General features: G+C 44.6%; 1 protein-coding gene across 5 annotated transcripts in view; it reads right to left on the bottom strand.

Moving 5' to 3' along the window:
* CPPED1 (calcineurin like phosphoesterase domain containing 1) overlaps positions 1-17,891 on the bottom strand; it is a 151,170-nt gene that overhangs the window by 114,393 nt on the left and 18,886 nt on the right. The window lies entirely within an intron of this gene.

Consider the following 17,891-nt stretch of genomic DNA (forward strand, 5'->3'; position numbering starts at 1 on the left):
CTGGCTGGCTGGCTGCCCTAAACTGGAGCAATACAGAACTCTAAAGTGCAACTACAAACATCACCACGGATGCTAGAAGAGCATATTTTGCAGTCTGCCTATAGGGTTTGCCTACCTGAATGGTACAGAAGGACCTTAACACGCTTGAAAATAAAAACTTGTAAATAAGTCTCGGGAATGTAATGTACAGCATGGTGATTATAGTTAATAATGCTGTATTGCATATTTGAAAGTTGTTAAAAGAGTAGATCTTAAAAGTTCTCACCACAAGAAAAAAAACTGTGTGGCTCTGTGTGGGGACAGATGTTAACTAGACTTACTGTGGGGATCACTTCACAATACATACAAATATCAAATCATTATGTTGTACGCCTAAAACGAATATAACATTACATGTCAAGTATACTTCAATTTAAAAAAATATTCAAATTCAAAAATGAAACAAAAAAGAAAATAAAGGCCCACATGACTTAATGCCTTGGGCTATTTTATAGATACAGCCTCAGACCCCAGGCACTGGTATTCCACACGGGGGTCTTAGCAGCAGAGGTGTCGTGAAGGAATAACAGTTTACACTGGTGACGAGCTTCATTCCATCCAGATCAAACCAGTCCTAATGATCAACCAAACCAGTCCTAATGGCAACCTTTTAAAAAGTCTTCCTAGCATGCTGTCAGATGATGCCAGATGAAAACACTGTGTCATTATTTACAGGAGATGGTGGTGTGTCAGAGCATTTGGATGAAAAGACCATGTTTCCAAATAAATTTGGTAGCTTGCTAGGGCTGCTTTAAAGCACAGCAAAATATATGGCAAGGAAAGGCAGAAGAGGAACTAGTCATTTGGGCGAATCATGTAATCAAATACTCAGTTTTTGTCACAGGGCTCTCTTGGCTGTTGTTTTTCCATGTAAGCGTTCACAATATTCTGAATAAGAGCTGGAAGGTCAAAGAAAGAAAAAACAAAGCCCCTTTCTACTTCTCACATTTCCACTTCCTGCAGGAAAAAGGACAGGGTACTACTGCATGGTCCAGCATGGCGTCAAGTGAGGATAAAGGAAAACAAGCGAGGACATCACTCTCTTACTGCTGCCACCAAGGTCTGTCACAGACCCTGTAATTAACAATCTTGTTTGATCCTCCAAACAACCCAGAAACATAGATACCATCTCCTCTGGCTTCCAGATAAGGAAGCAGACGCTCAGTGAAGTCTACGACCTTGCCCACAGCCAAACAGCTCTTAAATGACACTTAGTCTTTTTTTTTTTTTTAATTGGAGTATAATTGCTTTACAATGTTGTGTTAGTTTCTGCTGTACAATGAAGTGAATCAGCTATATGTATACCTATATCCCCTCCCTCTTGGACCTCCCTCCCAACCCCCCATCCCATCCATCTAGGTCATCAAAAAGCACCAAGCTGAGGTTCCTATGCTTTACAGCAGGTTCCCACCAGCTATCTATTTTACGCATGGTAGTGTATTTATGTCAAACCTAATCTCCCAATTCATCCCAGCCTCCCCTTCCCCCGCCCCCCATCATGTCCACATGTCCGTTCTCTACATAAATGACACTTAGTTTTAAACCCAGGTCTCCGTCTTTCCAAAAAGCTTATATGCTTTGAGCACCTGCCATGTGTCAGATACTGTGGTAGGTTCTGGGATACAAATGGATAAATGGCAGAGAACCTGTCTTCCAGAGGTTCACAAGCCGGGAGAAAACACAAGAAGCAGCACCATAACAGTCATTACAATGATGGAGTGCTTATAAGGTGTCAGATACTGTGCGAAATGTTTCCCAGTCAGTATCTGAGTTCATCCTCCCACCTGTTCATGAATACAGCTATCACTTTTCATGTTTTACAGAGTCTGAGGCTTAGACAGTTGAGTAACTAACCCAAAGTCACAGGGTGAATTAGTCACATCTTCTGACTCCAAAACCCAGACTCTTCAAAGGACAGCACATCAGACAAATGCAGAGGATGGTCTGAGCTTAAAACCACATCAGTGAAGCAGACCACCGAGTTTAAGGCAGAAAGAATCACTAAAAAACTGGTACTTCTGAAGAAGTTTTCAAGAAGAAGACAGGCAGTGGAGCTGAATCTCAAAAGAAGGTGTGATGATGAGGACGGCAATGACAGCAGCATAATGAAGACCGAGGGTGATGGGGGGGGTGGTTCAGCCACTGTTTATTCAATGCCTGTGTTGTGCCAGCCCTTGTATCAATACGTCCGTCATCTCGCCTCGTCTCCACAACTAGCCTCTAAAGTGGGTACCACTGTCAGCCTCATTTAACAGAGGAGGAGGTCACATGGTCAAGGTCACATGGCCTGTGCTCCCGACCAGCACCTCTGCAGACACAAGGCGGAAGGAACAAGGGAAACTCGCTCCGCCTCTGCACAGGAGAGCCGCGAAGGCATGCTGCAGGGTGGGGTGCAGGATTGAGGCCATTCTGTGATAAGAACACTACAAGGGTGACGAGGCTGAGTATGTGACACAGAGGAGGTGGAACAGGTGGGCAGCGAAGGGGACCATTTGATGAGGGGCAGCTGCACGAGTCCTGGCGTGAGTGTCTGGGGCTGACAGGACAGAGGGGAAGCAGGGCTATAGGGGGACTGGGCAGGACTGGGCAGGACTGGGCAGGAGCTGGGTGGGGAGGGAAAGATGGCTCAAGATGGCTCAAGGGACTTCCCTGGTGGTCCAGTGGTTAAGACTCCGCACTCCCAATGCAGGGGGCCCGGGTTCGATCCCTGGTCAGAGAACTAGATCCCACACGCCATAACTAAAAGAGCCCACATGCCACAACTAAAGATCCCGTGTGCCGCAACGAAGACCAGGAACAGCCAAGTAAGTAAATAAATAAATAAATATTTTTTTAAAAAAAAGAATGAATTCAAAAAGGTCACATCCGTATGATTGAGGGAACAATGAGAAGGAAGCTCTAAGAAGAGAGCGGGTTCGGTTTTCACATGGTGAAACTGAGGTGGAGTGGAGCACCTGGGGAGGAGCACAGAGCGGAATCTGCCCCCGGGTGGTAACTGGGCAGCACTAGAAGAAGGCGCCGTGGAAGCTTCCATCAGTCAGGTTCTTTGCTGCACACAACTGACTCTGGCTAGTCTGAATAGAGAAGCAATTTATAAAGGATATCAGGTAGCTGGGAGTCTTACAGAGAGCTGGAGAACCAGGTCTCGAGGCTAAGAAGGCAGCACCTCCAATCACATTCAAAAATGCTTCCAGGGAGAAGCGCTGGCCTGGGCACAGACCCTCCCAGGCTGCCCGCTGACACGGCTGATGGTGATGCTGGATGCTAATAATGCTGGGACCCCCCCACTGCTGCCCCCTGAAGGTAGACGCAGCTGCCAACCCCTTCACCGGGACAGATCCTGCCCCCTCTGAGTCAACAGCTGAAGATTCAAAATCTGCTTCAGGGGGGTCTGGGTGGTTGAGACAGGGTCACAAGCCTGAGTCCTAGCTGCACGGGAGGCTGGAAAGAGCATCAGGGTACCTGGCTTCAGTCACAGCAGGTGGTTTCTGCCTCCCTCCAAGACACACACCGGAGGGAAAGTGCAGTTCAAAGGAGTGGAAGGTCAAGACGAAGGACAAATGTCCATTGCAAGTGCCTTGTTCTGTCTTTTCTAAATAATTGATGGTTAAATTTGCCTTTCATGGTAGAAACATTTTCTATGTTTTGGAATGAACAAAGAGTTTAAGATGGCAATGCTAAGATTTTGGACCTGATGGCAACGTTCATCTTCAGAGGAGTCTGGGGGCTGCTGTAATGATATGGTCTGTTTTTCTGCTGTTGGGGGCCCAGTGGCCCCGGGGCAGCAGGCCTGGTCACTGAGAATAACAAAACTGTCTTCTGCTCAGAAGTGCTGTGAAGCTTCCACAGCACGTGCCAAGTGTTTGGAGATCCCTGGATTAGGGACTCTGGGGACTGCTTTTAACTTACCGACAAGTAGAAATTTAAAATGTGACATCTTTGAGTACCGCTGCCCTGGTCTATTAAACAAAGAGGAACAATTCCCATGCCAGTATCATCCTATTAACCTAAAGCTGATAATGCTGAGGTGGCCCAGGGCTGGCAGGATGGCCTCGATTGCGACTAAACAGCACCTGTTTCCACTTACAGAAACATGGCTTCACCCTTACTATAGAGCTGCATCTGAAATACGGAGACAGACCATCTTAGATTTTGTAGTTTTAGCTCCAAAAGCACAGCTAGGGCCGTCATCAGATTCCCCCAAGGAGGGAACACTTGTCCCCCCCCTCCAGCACCTCTCTCCCTAGTTTCATGCAGCCTTGGCCTGTTGGCGGGCAGCAGATAAAGAATTCACCCTAGGACGGCTGTAACTCCTTGAGGGTCCAGTAAAGGGAGTCTAGGCTCTGAGTTACTGAACGGACCTCAGCGCCAGCATCACCTCCCCAGCAGGCGGAGCTGGGCAAGCTGTCTGACCTGACAGTTTGCTCATCTGGAAAAAGGGATAAAAGCACTATTCTTTCATCATAATACAGCTACCTTAGTGGCTCTGCACGACCACGAGCCCTACTCTTTAGAGTAACAAGCTCTTTCCAATTTCGGGTGGCCACTTAGTTGACTTAATGATAAGGAAGGAATCAAGGAAGACTGTTTTTTGAAGTGATTACATAAGAAATAATAGGCGGCTACAGATACTCAACTAAACTTAGTAAACTTGTTCTTTATTTTCCAAAAGTTTGGGTTTTATTTTCAGACAAAAATATTCTTAATAAAAACCGTGAAAAAATGAAGAGTTAAGAATCTTATAAAAAAAAACAGGCTCTCAGCTATTTGAGATCGCAAACTGGGGTTTGCCTGAAGGTAGGGAGATGGCCCACTCCCCATCTTCTCCCTTCTACCTAGTGACCAGGGACTTTAATTCCCACATTAAAAACACCCTCTCGTTTATTTATACCTTTTTGTGGGGGGGAGGAGTAATACAAAGAATATAGTAAATTTGATCTCTTGGGCCACTAGGGATATTATTTAGTAATGGAATAAAAATATTAAAATATAGGGACTTCCCTGGCAGTCCAGTAAGATCCCACAAGCCACGGGGCACAGCCAAAAAATTAAAATTATAAATTAAAATATATTAGTTGAGGACTTCCCTGGAGGTGCAGCGGTTAAGAATCGCCTGCCAATGCAGGGGACACGGGTTCGAGCCCTGGTCCAGGAAGATCCCGCATGCCGCGGAGCAACTAAGCCCATGAGCCACAACTACTGAGCCTGCGCTCTAGAGCCCGCGAGCCACAACTACTGAGCCCACGTGCCACAACTACTAAAGCCCACGCACCTAGAGCCCATGCTCCGCAAGAAGAGAAGCCACCGCAATGAGAAGACCACGCACCACAACAAAGAGTAGCCCCCGCTCACCGCAGCTAGACAAAGCCTGCACGCAGCAACGAAGACCCAATGCAGCCAAAAATAAATAAATAAATAAAATATATTAGTTGACCATATATTAGCACAAAGGCCTAATTTCCACTTTCCTTAATATTAACATTTGGTTCAACAGTCTATTTCTAAGAATTCATCTCGCAGAATAACAACAAAAAGTAAAAGTAGGTAAATGAAATGCAGTCTATCCCTACAATTATTCAGACATAAAAGAGGAATGTAGTACTGACACCTCCTACAATACAGATGAACCCTGAAAACACCATGCTCAATGAAAGAAGCCAGTCACAAAGGATCACATAGTATATGATTCCACTTACACAAAATGTCTAGAACAGGCAAATCCATAAACACACAAAGTAGATTAGTGGTTGCCTAGGGCTGGGGATGAGGATGGGGTGGAGGGATATGGAGAGGAGTGGTTAATAGTATGAAACAAGGCTTCTTTTTGGGTTGATGAAAATGTTTTAAAATTGATGGTGGTGGTGTCTGCACAATGCTGTGAATAAACAAAAAGCCACTGAATTACACACCTTAAATGGGTGAATTACATGATATGGGAATTAGATCTCGATAAAGCTTTTATTAAAAACAAAAACAAAAACAAAACCTAACTAGTGGAAGTAATTGTAGTTACTGGATGGTATTAAACGCCAGACAGTGTTCTGAGCACTTTAAGTTTCATGAGAAGCCTACCAAGCAGTATCATCATTATCTGCATTTTACAGATAAGGAAACTCAGCTACTGAGAGATAAGGTAAATTGCCCAAGGTTACCCAGTCAGTAAACAAGGGACCCAGGATGTGAATCTGAGCAAGCTGACTTCAGAGCCACAGCCTTAACAGCTGCTCGTGCACACAGAGGTGCACTGGTCACCGCAGAACACAGGGCACAGCATAAATGCCCCCCAGTCGGGGGCAGTTCAAACACATGCTGGTATCTTGTCCACTGAAAAGAGTGACGCATGTCTATACCTCCTGCTACAGAAAGACAACAGAAATGACATAAACAGATGCTGTGTCTTTTTTTCTTCCATTTGTACTTTTTACAAAACACTCTACATGCAAGTGTACATGGCTTGACAATTTTCTGCCATTTTTCATGAAAAATTAATAACCATGGGTTTCCTCTAAGAAGTAGGTCAGTGGTGGCTGGAACGCTGACTTTTATTTTCCTGAATACCTTTTAGTACTGTTTGATTTGATTTGATTTTTTAAACGATGAGCAGGGCAGAGGCTACCTAATATTACTCCGGTTTCAAGGCAGCCTTCGCTAACCCACCGATCAGGGCTGCGTCCTGCATCTGCCCACAGCACCACGCACCACGCCTGGCATCACTCACTAAGGCTACTGTTTTATTTCATTTATAGAGCTTTTTGCTTCCCTCCTCTCTCCCTAACTGGAAGCTTCCTGAGGACAGGCACTGGGCTTGTTTCTTGCTAAGCAGGGCCAGGCACATAAGCAGACCCTCCACATTTATTTGCTGTTATTGATCAGACAAACAAATGAGTAAATGAATTAGGGTCGAATTACCTAACTCCAACTGCCAATAGTCAAGGGCACAAGCAGTGATGATGGAACAGGTGGACATCTGGCTGGAAAACACTAGGGCTAGGGACACAGTGGCACAAGCAGCCTTGAGTGGAACTTAAGAAAATGATTTACTCCTTCAATTAAAAACATTTACTTTCATCTAGTCCCAGAGAACTTATGGAGCCATAATCCTTTCCATCTCAAATCCTTTCCATTATCTTTTCCTAATTAATTGAGGTATGTAAATTCATTTGATCTAAATCTTTGCAAGCATAAACATTACTCATGGGGTGATTTGGCAGCACATAGCTAGCAGATCAAGTTTAATCTGGTTCTACAGGTTTTTAAATTATACATGATATTAAACAAGATTCACTTAACTTTGCATCTAACAGCTACAACTTATTACACTGGCTGCTCCCAGACATTTATAGCAAATCACTGTTGAATCTGTACTGTGAACCAACTTAGGATACAATTAATAAAATAAACTGTTCGAAATTATAGGAGCTTTTGGTATGATATAAAATTTACTTTAGGGGCTTCCCTGGTGGCGCAGTGGTTGGGAGTCTGCCTGCCAGTGCAGGGGACACGGGTTCGAGCCCTGGTCCGGGAGGATCCCACATGCCACGGAGCAAATGGGCCCGTGAGCCACAATTGCTGAGCCTGCGCGTCTGGAGCCTGTGCTCCGCAACAAGAGAGGCCGCGATAGTGAGAGGCCCGCGCACCGCGATGAGGAGTGGCCCCCGCTTGCCACAACTGGAGAAAGCCCTCGTACAGAAACGAAGATCCAACACAGCCATAAATAAATAAATAAATAAAATTTAAAATTTACTTTAATATTTTTTGGGAAAAAAAAAGATTAAGGAAAGTATATTATCCAAGTGAAATTTCTAAAGCTGCCACCTTACAGATCAATACAAAATCTCTTCACAAGAATATTTATGGATTATGACAGCAGTATTTCACCCAAATAATACATAAAGAAAGGAACAGTACATTTTTTATACAACCCAAATAACATATATTGAAAAGAATCTACCATGGTTTTCCAATAAACTATTTAGGAACTGAAGGGAGTGATAGATACAGAATTCCAAACATGCAGGTGAGTGTCTAAATTCTGGAAGTTACAAAATAGGCATCCTCAGCAGTTTTGGCCTGAAATGTGCTCCCTTTTCTAACCTCTCATTATTTTTTTCATTTCACATTCTGATCACTTGACCAATTAACTGGTAATTGAACTCCTTTGGGATCATGCTCCTTTTTACTATTTCATTTAGTTGCAGATAATAGGCCCATTAAGGAAGTGAAATGTCCCAATTCCAGAAAATGAGTATTTAGAGCAAAAACAACGAAAGGAAAGACGTAACTGTTCCAATCAGCTAAGCACAAGCTAGAAAGACGTTGGTTTTGTCTACACCGTATTGGTTTGCCAGGGACTCTGCAAGCTTCTGTAGCATCCCTCTGCCGCCTCCAGGAAACCCCCCAGGATGTGGGGGAGGGTGGAAGTGAGCTCCCTAGCTGTTCTGCTCAGTGGCCTGCACCACTCAGAGGGCTGGCCGGGGTCGCGGAGCAGACTGCCACAGGTTCTTTGCCTAATGGCCTCTACAATCATGGTCTGCTACAAAGTGAAGAAACGGGGATCCAACCTGAGAGAGGTAGTCAGTCCCTAGAACAGGGATGGAAATGCCAATATGACAGCTGTTAGGCTTAGAGAATAATGAGCCAGGAAACAGAGGGCTCTAGGAGAAATTTCTTCAAGACACTGAAACTGACAGAATGCCTAATAGTTTTAAATGTACTGACAGGAGGGACTTCTCTGGTGGCGCAGTGGTTAACAATCCGCCTACCAATGCAGGGGACAGGGGTTCGAGCCCTTGTCCGGGAAGATCCCACATGCCGCGGAACAACTAAGCCTGTGTGCCACAACTACTGAGCCTGCGCTCTAGAGCCCGCGAGTCATAACTACTGAGCCCGTGTGCCTCAACTACTGAAGCCCGAATGCCTAGAGCCCGTGCTCCCCAACAATAGAAGCCACCTCAATGAGAAGCCCACGCACCGCAACGAAGAGTAGCCCCCGCTCGCCACTAGAGAAAGCCCGCGTGCAGCAACGAAGACCCAACGCAGCCAAAAATAAATAAATAAAACAAATAAATTTACAAAAGACAATTGTTAACTAGCTCCTGTTACTCAGCTCATTTCTTTTCAGGGAATAATCAGAGGTCCACATTTTCCTAGCTACAATTAAGAAGCGTTTTAGCCTTTAATTCAAAGTAGAGTTTCTGCCATTGAGTTTACACTGTGGGCAATTATAATATCCACACATTGACTATCAAGAGAAAGCTCTGACTAGTCAAACAAGAGCATATCCACATGTGCACATGGATAAGGGCTCATAACCTGGAGTCCACAGGGATCTGTGAACCTAGATGGGGAAAAAGCCTACATTTTCACTGACCTCTAACTGACATTTAGCATTTCCTTCTGCTATGAAGTTAGGCAGAAAGCCACAGAGGTATTCACGCTCCTGTGATTCTGTCCACCAACAGAAATCACGAGGATTTTTCGTATTCCATTACAGTTGTTGCAATACCTCACAACGTTGCTTAAGCTCAAGCACCACTTTGAAAATACAGTAGTTATTAGCCTTGCTGTTAGACTGTATTATATAACAATAGATCAACAAAGAGGCATGCATTTTACTCTATCAAATAAATTTTAAAATATTTTGATAACTGTATTTCAATATAATTGGTTTCTGAGAAACCCCATGCATTTTATTTTATGCATTTAGAAGCATTATTATGAGAGGTGGTCCAGAGGCTTCAGCAAGCTGCCAAAGGGGTCTGGGCACAGAACAAGCTGAGATGCCCAGCAGCGGGCACAGGGCCTCTGCCATGAGGCCAAGTGGCAGATGCAGGCGGGGGCGGGAGGGCGATCACCGTTCCCAGCTGTGCTGCTTCAGACCACACACATCATCAGAAACAGTGGCAGGGACATACATACACTACCAAACGTAAAACAGATAGCTAGTGGGAAGCAGCCGCATAGCACAGGGAGATCAGCTCGGTGCTTTGTGACCACCTAGAGAGGTGGGGTAGGGAGGGTGGGAGGGAGGGAGAAGAAAGAGGGAGGGGATATGGGGATATATGTATATGTATAGCTGATTCACTTCGTTACACAGCAGAAACTAACACACCATTGTAAAGCAATTATACCCCAATAAAGATGTTAAAAAAAAAAGTCACAAGAAAAAAAATGTGTAACTATGTATTGTGACAGAAGGTAACTAGACTTACTGTGATCATTTCACAGTATGTACAAATATTGAATCACTATGCTATACACCTGAAACTATTATAATGTTGTATGTCAATTGTATCTCAATAAAAAATCCTCTCTCCATGAACAACAACAACAAAAAAGAAACAACTCTGCAAGTAACGCTGGGAGTTCCCTAACTAGTAATATCAGGTAAATTAGTTCAAACCACTTTCAATCAGCCCCAGCAGAAGGGAGGCATTGTTCCTGATCGCCTGGATGCTTCCACGGCGCTTATAACGGATGTGAAGGAGCCCGGGGGCCCGGGGCTGGCTGATTGCTCCGGGTCACCACGGCTCAGCATTCGGCCCGCACACAACCTGCTGGAAGAGCTGAAGACAGCAGCCTGGCCCAGTCCAGGGCCTGGTGATATTTCAACCAAGGCGGGTCACTTTCTTGCACCCACAGAACCCCCCTTTAATGTTTCTGTATGTTAAGCTGTGTGGTAAATTGTCTTTAAATCATGGCATTTCTTGGAGCCTGGAATATGCACTTAAAAATAACAATGCGGGCTTTCCCGGTGGCGCAGTGGTTGAGAATCTGCCTGCTAATGCAGGGGACATGGGTTCGAGCCCTGGTCTGGGAAGATCCCACATGCCGCAGAGCAGCTGGGCCCGTGAGCCACAATTACTGAGCCTGCGCGTCTGGAGCCTGTGCTCCGCAACAAGAGAGGCCGCGATAGTGAGAGGCCCGCGCACCGCGATGAAGAGTGGCCCCCGCTTGCCACAACTAGAGAAAGCCCTCGCACAGAAACGAAGACCCAACACAGCCATAAATAAATAAATAAATAAATAAATTTAAAAAAAAAAAAAAAAAAAATAACAATGCAAGGCTAATTATACAGCCAAGGAATTGAACATGAGTTAACTGAGCTTCTTTTAAAAACAACAACAACAACAACAGGAACAAATCCTGTTAACAGGGACAAAAGGGTTTCCGTTCAGCGGAAACTTTCTGAGTGTCTAGGGTGTGGTGGGCAGTGCAGGCAGAGACGCTGCTGCACAGAAGAGACGGTACAGAAGGAAAGTGCGGCCCGTCCCTGAGAGGGGTCCTCCTGGGAACTGCAGAGCGGACTGCCTGGCATTCACTCCCTCCAAGTGCCAGAGCAGGTCCCGACCCAGCCAACCCATTTTGACTTCAAGCCTAAAGAAAAGCTGACCTGAGTATACAAGAAGAACCTCTGCTAGCGGCACTGTTTAGATTATCACTCCTAGTGATGGTGAGGAGAGAGGACTAGCCAATTAGGAGATTCCAACCCACGGAACTCACCGCAGTTATTAAAAGCCTGACATAAACCTCTGTGTATCAGCGTAAAAGGGTTCTCCAGGTGGATGCAAGGGGAAAAAGCGAGGCACAGAGCAGTGTGCACAGAATGATGACATTTATGTAAGACCAGCTTGCTCACCAACACACATACTTTTAACTATGGTGACCCCAAGGGGTGGACCTGGTTGGGGGTTACAGCTTATTCTAGATACAGATTTTAAATCTTTATAAAGAGAACGTATTCACATATTACTCGTATAATTTAAAAATCTAATAAAATAACAAAACAGATCCATAGCTCCACGAGTTTGAACCCTACAAAAGATAAGAATGACAAAAAAATAATAATTTCATGTTTCCATGTGTCCCTATTCCTTATTTCTAGGTCAAGCACAGGTTTTGATCTGTTTTATTCACTTATGTAGCACAGGCATCTGGAACAGTGCCTGGCTCAGAGTAAGCACTCAACAGATTTGTTAAATAAATGAATTGATTACTCATCTAATCCAGAAATTTGTACCGGGGGCCTACCATGTGCCAGCTACTTGCTAAGGACCCCGGGGAAACATACAGTGATTCACTTGACCTGCATTCATTCACACCGTTCACATGCCCACAGTGTTGGGCGTTTGATGTAAATACACACCAACACAGATGCACACACTCGCTGCCCTTTAGGAACTTAGAATTCAGCCTGGGGGAAGGTGAATCGTAGAGGCTGGAGGGCGGACATAAGGCCTTTTCCTGGCCACAGCCTTAATCCTGGCTTTGGTTTTCAAAAGTGTGCCTCTGAGGCTTTGCTTATCATAGTCTGTCTTGTACCAGAATTACATTCACATGTTTGTGCCTGCCCAGCTGGGGAAAAATAAACACCAACCTTCCTGGATTGTGTGAACACAGAAGGACAAATGGCTTATTCTCTGCCTCAAGCCCAGCACACCAAAGCATTCCACCTTGCTTTATTTCCCAATTCTACCCATTCATCATAGAATTAGAAATCTAAGTGGGGAAGGAGTCTTGATGGCCATTTAGCCAGGGCTACTCTGATCTGGACCTCGGCCTAGCCCTTCACATCTAATTTAAGGTGAGGGGCTACCAAACTAGATGAGATAGAACCTCTCGGGTCTCGCTTGGGTCTTGCAGGAAAACCACAATTCAGCAGTTCTGCTTTACATTCCCAGAGTGTCTCCCATCCTAAACACCATGCCGCTAATCCCCTTACTCTCCAGCCTTTTGCAGCCATATCTGCAGAAGCCCAGTCCTTCTCTACCTTGAAGTGAAGATTTTTCCACCTAAGTGGATTAGTCTGCACTTATCTGTGGCAAACATCACCTTTGTGTACATACCCTCTCTTTCAATTTGTCAGAATGATTTCTGAACGCAACTCCATTTTCATATTCAGTCACTTTGGTCCCAACAGGAATGGTCCCCAAAATTCAAGTATAAGATGCCTGGGAACACTTTTAACTTTGAAACTAAAATGTGGCCACTGTGCAATGGGTGTACAGAAGTGAACTTGGGGGTGTGACATTAAATGGGAAGGAAGGAAGAGCCTTCTGCCTCTAGTGATGAAAGGTTTCTCCATCTATAAATTCCAAATGATCCACACTGCAGATTCATGTGTTCTTATCCAAAATGCTTTGGGCCAGATCTGGTTTGAAATCTGGAGTTTTTCAAACTGAAAAATAGCAATACCAGGCAGAGGGCACATATTAAATAATGCCTCCAGCTGGGTCTCAGGCACCACCCCGTCATGGAACACGGTAATATTTCACTAGCAAAATATATGAATGTTCTAAGTAGGATAAACAGAGACTATAAATAGCTTCACGTCAGTTCAGGTCAGTTTTGCTGCCAACTGAGTTAGTTTCGAACTTAAGCAAAAAACGCGTAGTGTTCAGAGCTTTGTGAACTTTGGAATGGCAGATAAGAGATCATGCACACAGATAGGACCCAAAGAACCAGTGCTGGCCCTCCTGACCTTTCTGCATAAAGATACTTTTAAAGCATGTAGGTGTGGCTGCTTTCCTGAATATTTCTGTCAGGTTCTGTTTGGGAAGCCCAGCATAGCAGGGGTCATTCGGCTTTTGTTATTCAAACTGTTGTTTAGAAAGCAAAATAAAAACCTACAAACTTAAAGCATTTCCCTTTGAAGCTGAGCACGGTAAGTCTAAAGCAAAGGTAGCCTTCTTGCTAAACACCATTATCTTTAAGAGCTAAAGTGAATTTTCACAAACCACTTGCATACACACAAAATGGTACATAATACACTGAAAAGCCAAACACCCAGGGCACTGTGCATATCAGTCTATTAAGTGCTTCTCAGACTTAATTGTCCATAAGATTCGCCTGCGGATCTTGTTGGAATGCTGATTCTGTCTCATTAGGTCTGGGTGGGACAGAAATCCTACATTTCAAACAAGCTCCTGGATACAGCTCTGAGGACCAGCCTTTGAGTAGCAAGGCTGCAGCAGAAGTGCATTCAGTTTGGAAACAGACAGACCTGAGTAAGATCCTGACTCCACCACTTACAAGCTAAGTGACCCTGGGAAAATGGAAATAACAATGACACTTTTTCAAGCCCATAATGAGTGAGCTAGCAGAACAGTTCCTGGCACATAACAGACCCTGAATTCATCCTTTGCCAATCTGTGGTTGGCTGAATAATGGTCCCCCAAAGATGTCCACATCCCAGTCCCCCAAATCTATGAATATGTTACCTTACAAGGCAAAAGGGAATTTGCAGATGCAATAAAGTTAAGGATTTTGAGATGAAGAGATTATCCTGGGCTACGTGAACAGGACAACATGATCACAAGGGTATTGATAAGAGGGAAGCAGGAGGATAGGAGTAAGAGAATATGAGAGGGTGAATCAAAGGTCAGTGAGGAGAGAAGATGCTATGTTGCTGGCTTTGAAGACAGAGGAAGGGGCCTTGACCCAGGACATATGCGCAGCCTCTAGAAGCTGGAACCTCCCAGAAAAGATGCGGCCCTGCACACCCATTTTATACTCTGTCCTCCAGAACTATAAGAGAATAAATGTGTTGTTTTAGACCACTAAGTCTATAGTAATGGTTTACAGCAGCCATAGGAAACTAATACACCACCTATTGAAATAATGCTAACGCAGGCTTGCCTCACTTTACGTAACAGAGGACTTCCTGGGGCTGAATCAACTGAAACATCATGTAAAGGCTGCCCCAGTGGAGGTCAGTAAACACAGAACTCTTCAAGGAGACTTTGTATCAAGGGAAGAATTCCTCCCGCTCTATCTGTTTTGTTTGGTTATAGCCCTTGCTACCAAACAGGGACAGACACACCAACCCGTTCCAAAGGCTAAAGGGACTCTCCTGCACTCTAATTGTATCATCACATTCCAGCTTCTCATGTAATTTTCGAAACCTAATAAGGCTCCTGGGGACAGCATCAGTGGGTCGATGCCTCAACATCAGGAGGACTGAAGAAAGTCATCCTGGGCTCAAGAGTGAAGGATTGAAAATCAATGGTCTCAATATTTGTACAAGTCTTCATTTGCTACTTATAATGCGGTTTATCCCACAGAGAAGCTTTATAAAATAAGAAAATACCAAGATAACCCAAAAGACGCCTGCAGAATGAAAACTGCATATGTTTCAAAACTAAATGGGCCTTGTCCTGCATTTCTTAGGCTTTTTCCTGCAGGCCTTGGCACCAATGGCACCCCTTAACCATCCAGGGTTTTACACTTCCCTTACCAGACTCTAAGCTCCGTGGAAGGGCTGGTCTCTCATTTCTAACTATCGTATCCACAGCATCTGTAACTGACACTTAGTTTGCACACAATAAATGTTTGTAGATGAATGAATATTATGATGGATATTTATAATAGAAAAGCATATTCAGACTTTCATTAGCAAAAGCATTACTTGTAAAGTTCTTTTTCTCCAATTTGAACTTAAAACTACCTGGCCCAAGATATTATTTATGGTGGAATTAAAAGTATGCTCTCCAATTTTATCTGCCTATTAATATATGCATTTGATAATTAACAATGTGCTAAGCAGTCAAAGCAAATAATTACTTTTCTAATGTCTGCCTCTGCATATGAGCTAAATGAGGGGGAAGCCACTAATTGCATATTAAAAAATGCAATTAAATGCAAAAAAAATGGTAACTAGATTCAAAACGTTCTGTTTAAACCTCAGACCACAATATTCAAAACAGTTACAATCCTTTCACTGGGTCAGTTACAATCCCACAAAACAGTCCAAATCTTCAGAATTCTGTTTGGGTCACAATGACTATAAAACAAGTTCTCAAAAGTTTGCTAGTTCACATTTTCGAGGTCTTCTGACCAACTGGTAGGGTTGATCATAAAAACTCTATCTTTTAATTTACTTATGTTCAGTACACTTTATTTAAGAAGCAGTGTAATCACACAGAATGCTTTTATTTTAAACCTTATTTTGAAATATGACTGAATACATTAACATAATTCAGAACAAGTCAGTAAACATCTACAAGAACATGTTATATAATTCTAGTGAGTCTCATAATATTCTATTTTCAAAGGAAAGAAAAAAAAACCACTGGACAGAAAAGCAGTAAATTTGGAATCTGTTTCAACTGTCCAATGAAAGTTTGTTCACTGTGTTGTCCAGAGGGAGAGCTCTAGCTGATGCTACAGTGCATATCGGGCCAAGTGATTCCAAAGAAACCAGCTAACTGCAAATCAAAACATTTGGAAGTAGCATAAATCTGTTAGATCAACTCACACATTACCTTGGTTTACCTTGTAAACCAAGACTCCAAGTCCTGCTACAATTTCTAACTCCTTTAGAAACTGGGGTACTCTGTGGTCACTTTAGCACTATATAATCTCAGCACTGGAGGACCCTCAGCCAAGAGTCACCAAGGGTGGCCAAGTTCATAGGCAGCTAAGATTTTACCTCTCTAAAAAAAGAAACTCAGCAACTTCCTGAGAATACATTTCTGTACCAAGCTGCTGAGATATTCACCACCTGCATGGAGGTATAGAGTCGTCTGCCCTGTGCTGTGTAGCCGCAGACTATTGAGGCTACACGTGCATCAATGGGCTCTTGGTTCAGAAACTGAGGCTCTAAGAAGGTAAGGGGTCTGGCCAAGTGCACCCAGTGCATCAGTGGTAGATGTGGCAGATGTGGAGCTGGCATTCCGGCCACATGAGCCCTAGTTCAGGTCTCTGTCCACTGCCTTGTTTTCCCTCTTCCCCATCCTGCCACCTCTGTATAGGCCCAATAGCAGGACAGGCTGCTTCTCCAGGGATGACATCACTGGGTTCCTCCAGGGGGAGGGGGAGTCAGTGACGTGGGCTGTGGGCATGTTCACAATCTTGACTTTGTGTCAAATGGGAGTAAACAGAGGACGAGGGAAGGTCTGAGGGTTCTCCCTGCTGGCCATACTCCCTAGACTTCAAGGAGAGCCATTCTGGGCAGCCCCTTCTCCATCCTCACACGTTCACTCTGGGACTGTTCTAGATAGGTAGGTTACCAGACAGGTGAGTCCTGGAGGGGAGGAATTAATGTACCCAGGCTTCCTGCAGAGTGCCTTGGCTTCTAAAGACATTAGAAATCATAGCAGGACTCAGGAGTCTTGGTTTACAAGGTAACGTTAGCCAAAAACAAACACCCATAGCGACTAGAGTGTTTTCTGCAATGGTCTTTGGGTCATCTCTGTCCACTAAGCAGAGACCAGGACACAGACAAGAGTGGTCTTGGGTGCCTGCTCTGCCTCCCAGATGGGCAGGGGCGGTTTCCACTTTCTTATACTTGCTCACTGGGCTTTATCTTTGCCTGGGAGAGAAGGATATCAAAGGAAAGGGGAATAAAAAAAGGAAGCGAGTTCTAAAAAGGACCTGTCATGTTCACATTCCTACTATCTCACTTTTCTTCAGGGGAACCATCCTGTTCTTCTGACCACTTGGCTGCAGGGGAGCTGACCCCACACCCTGGCTTCATGGGGCTATGTGAGCTGGATGGGTGTTGGTCTGTAACTCTGATTGGACCACTAAGAATAAGGCACTTTCAGGGGCTTCCCTGGTGGCGCAGTGGTTAAGAATCCGCCTGCTAATGCAGGAGACACAGGTTCGAGCCCTGGTCTGGGAAGATCCCACATGCCGCGGAGCAACTAAGCCCGTGGGCCACAGCTACAGAGCCTACACTCTAGAGCCTGCGAGCCACGACTACTGAGCCCGTGTGCCACAACTACTGAAGCCCGTGCGCCTAGAGCCCATGCTCCGCAACAAGAGAAGCCACCACAATGAGAAGCCTGCACAGCGCAATGAAGAGTAGCCCCCACTCGCCACAACTAGAGAAAGCCCGTGCACAGCAACAA

This window comes from Balaenoptera musculus, chromosome 15 (assembly GCF_009873245.2).
Source record: "Balaenoptera musculus isolate JJ_BM4_2016_0621 chromosome 15, mBalMus1.pri.v3, whole genome shotgun sequence".
Taxonomy (NCBI): domain Eukaryota; kingdom Metazoa; phylum Chordata; class Mammalia; order Artiodactyla; family Balaenopteridae; genus Balaenoptera; species Balaenoptera musculus.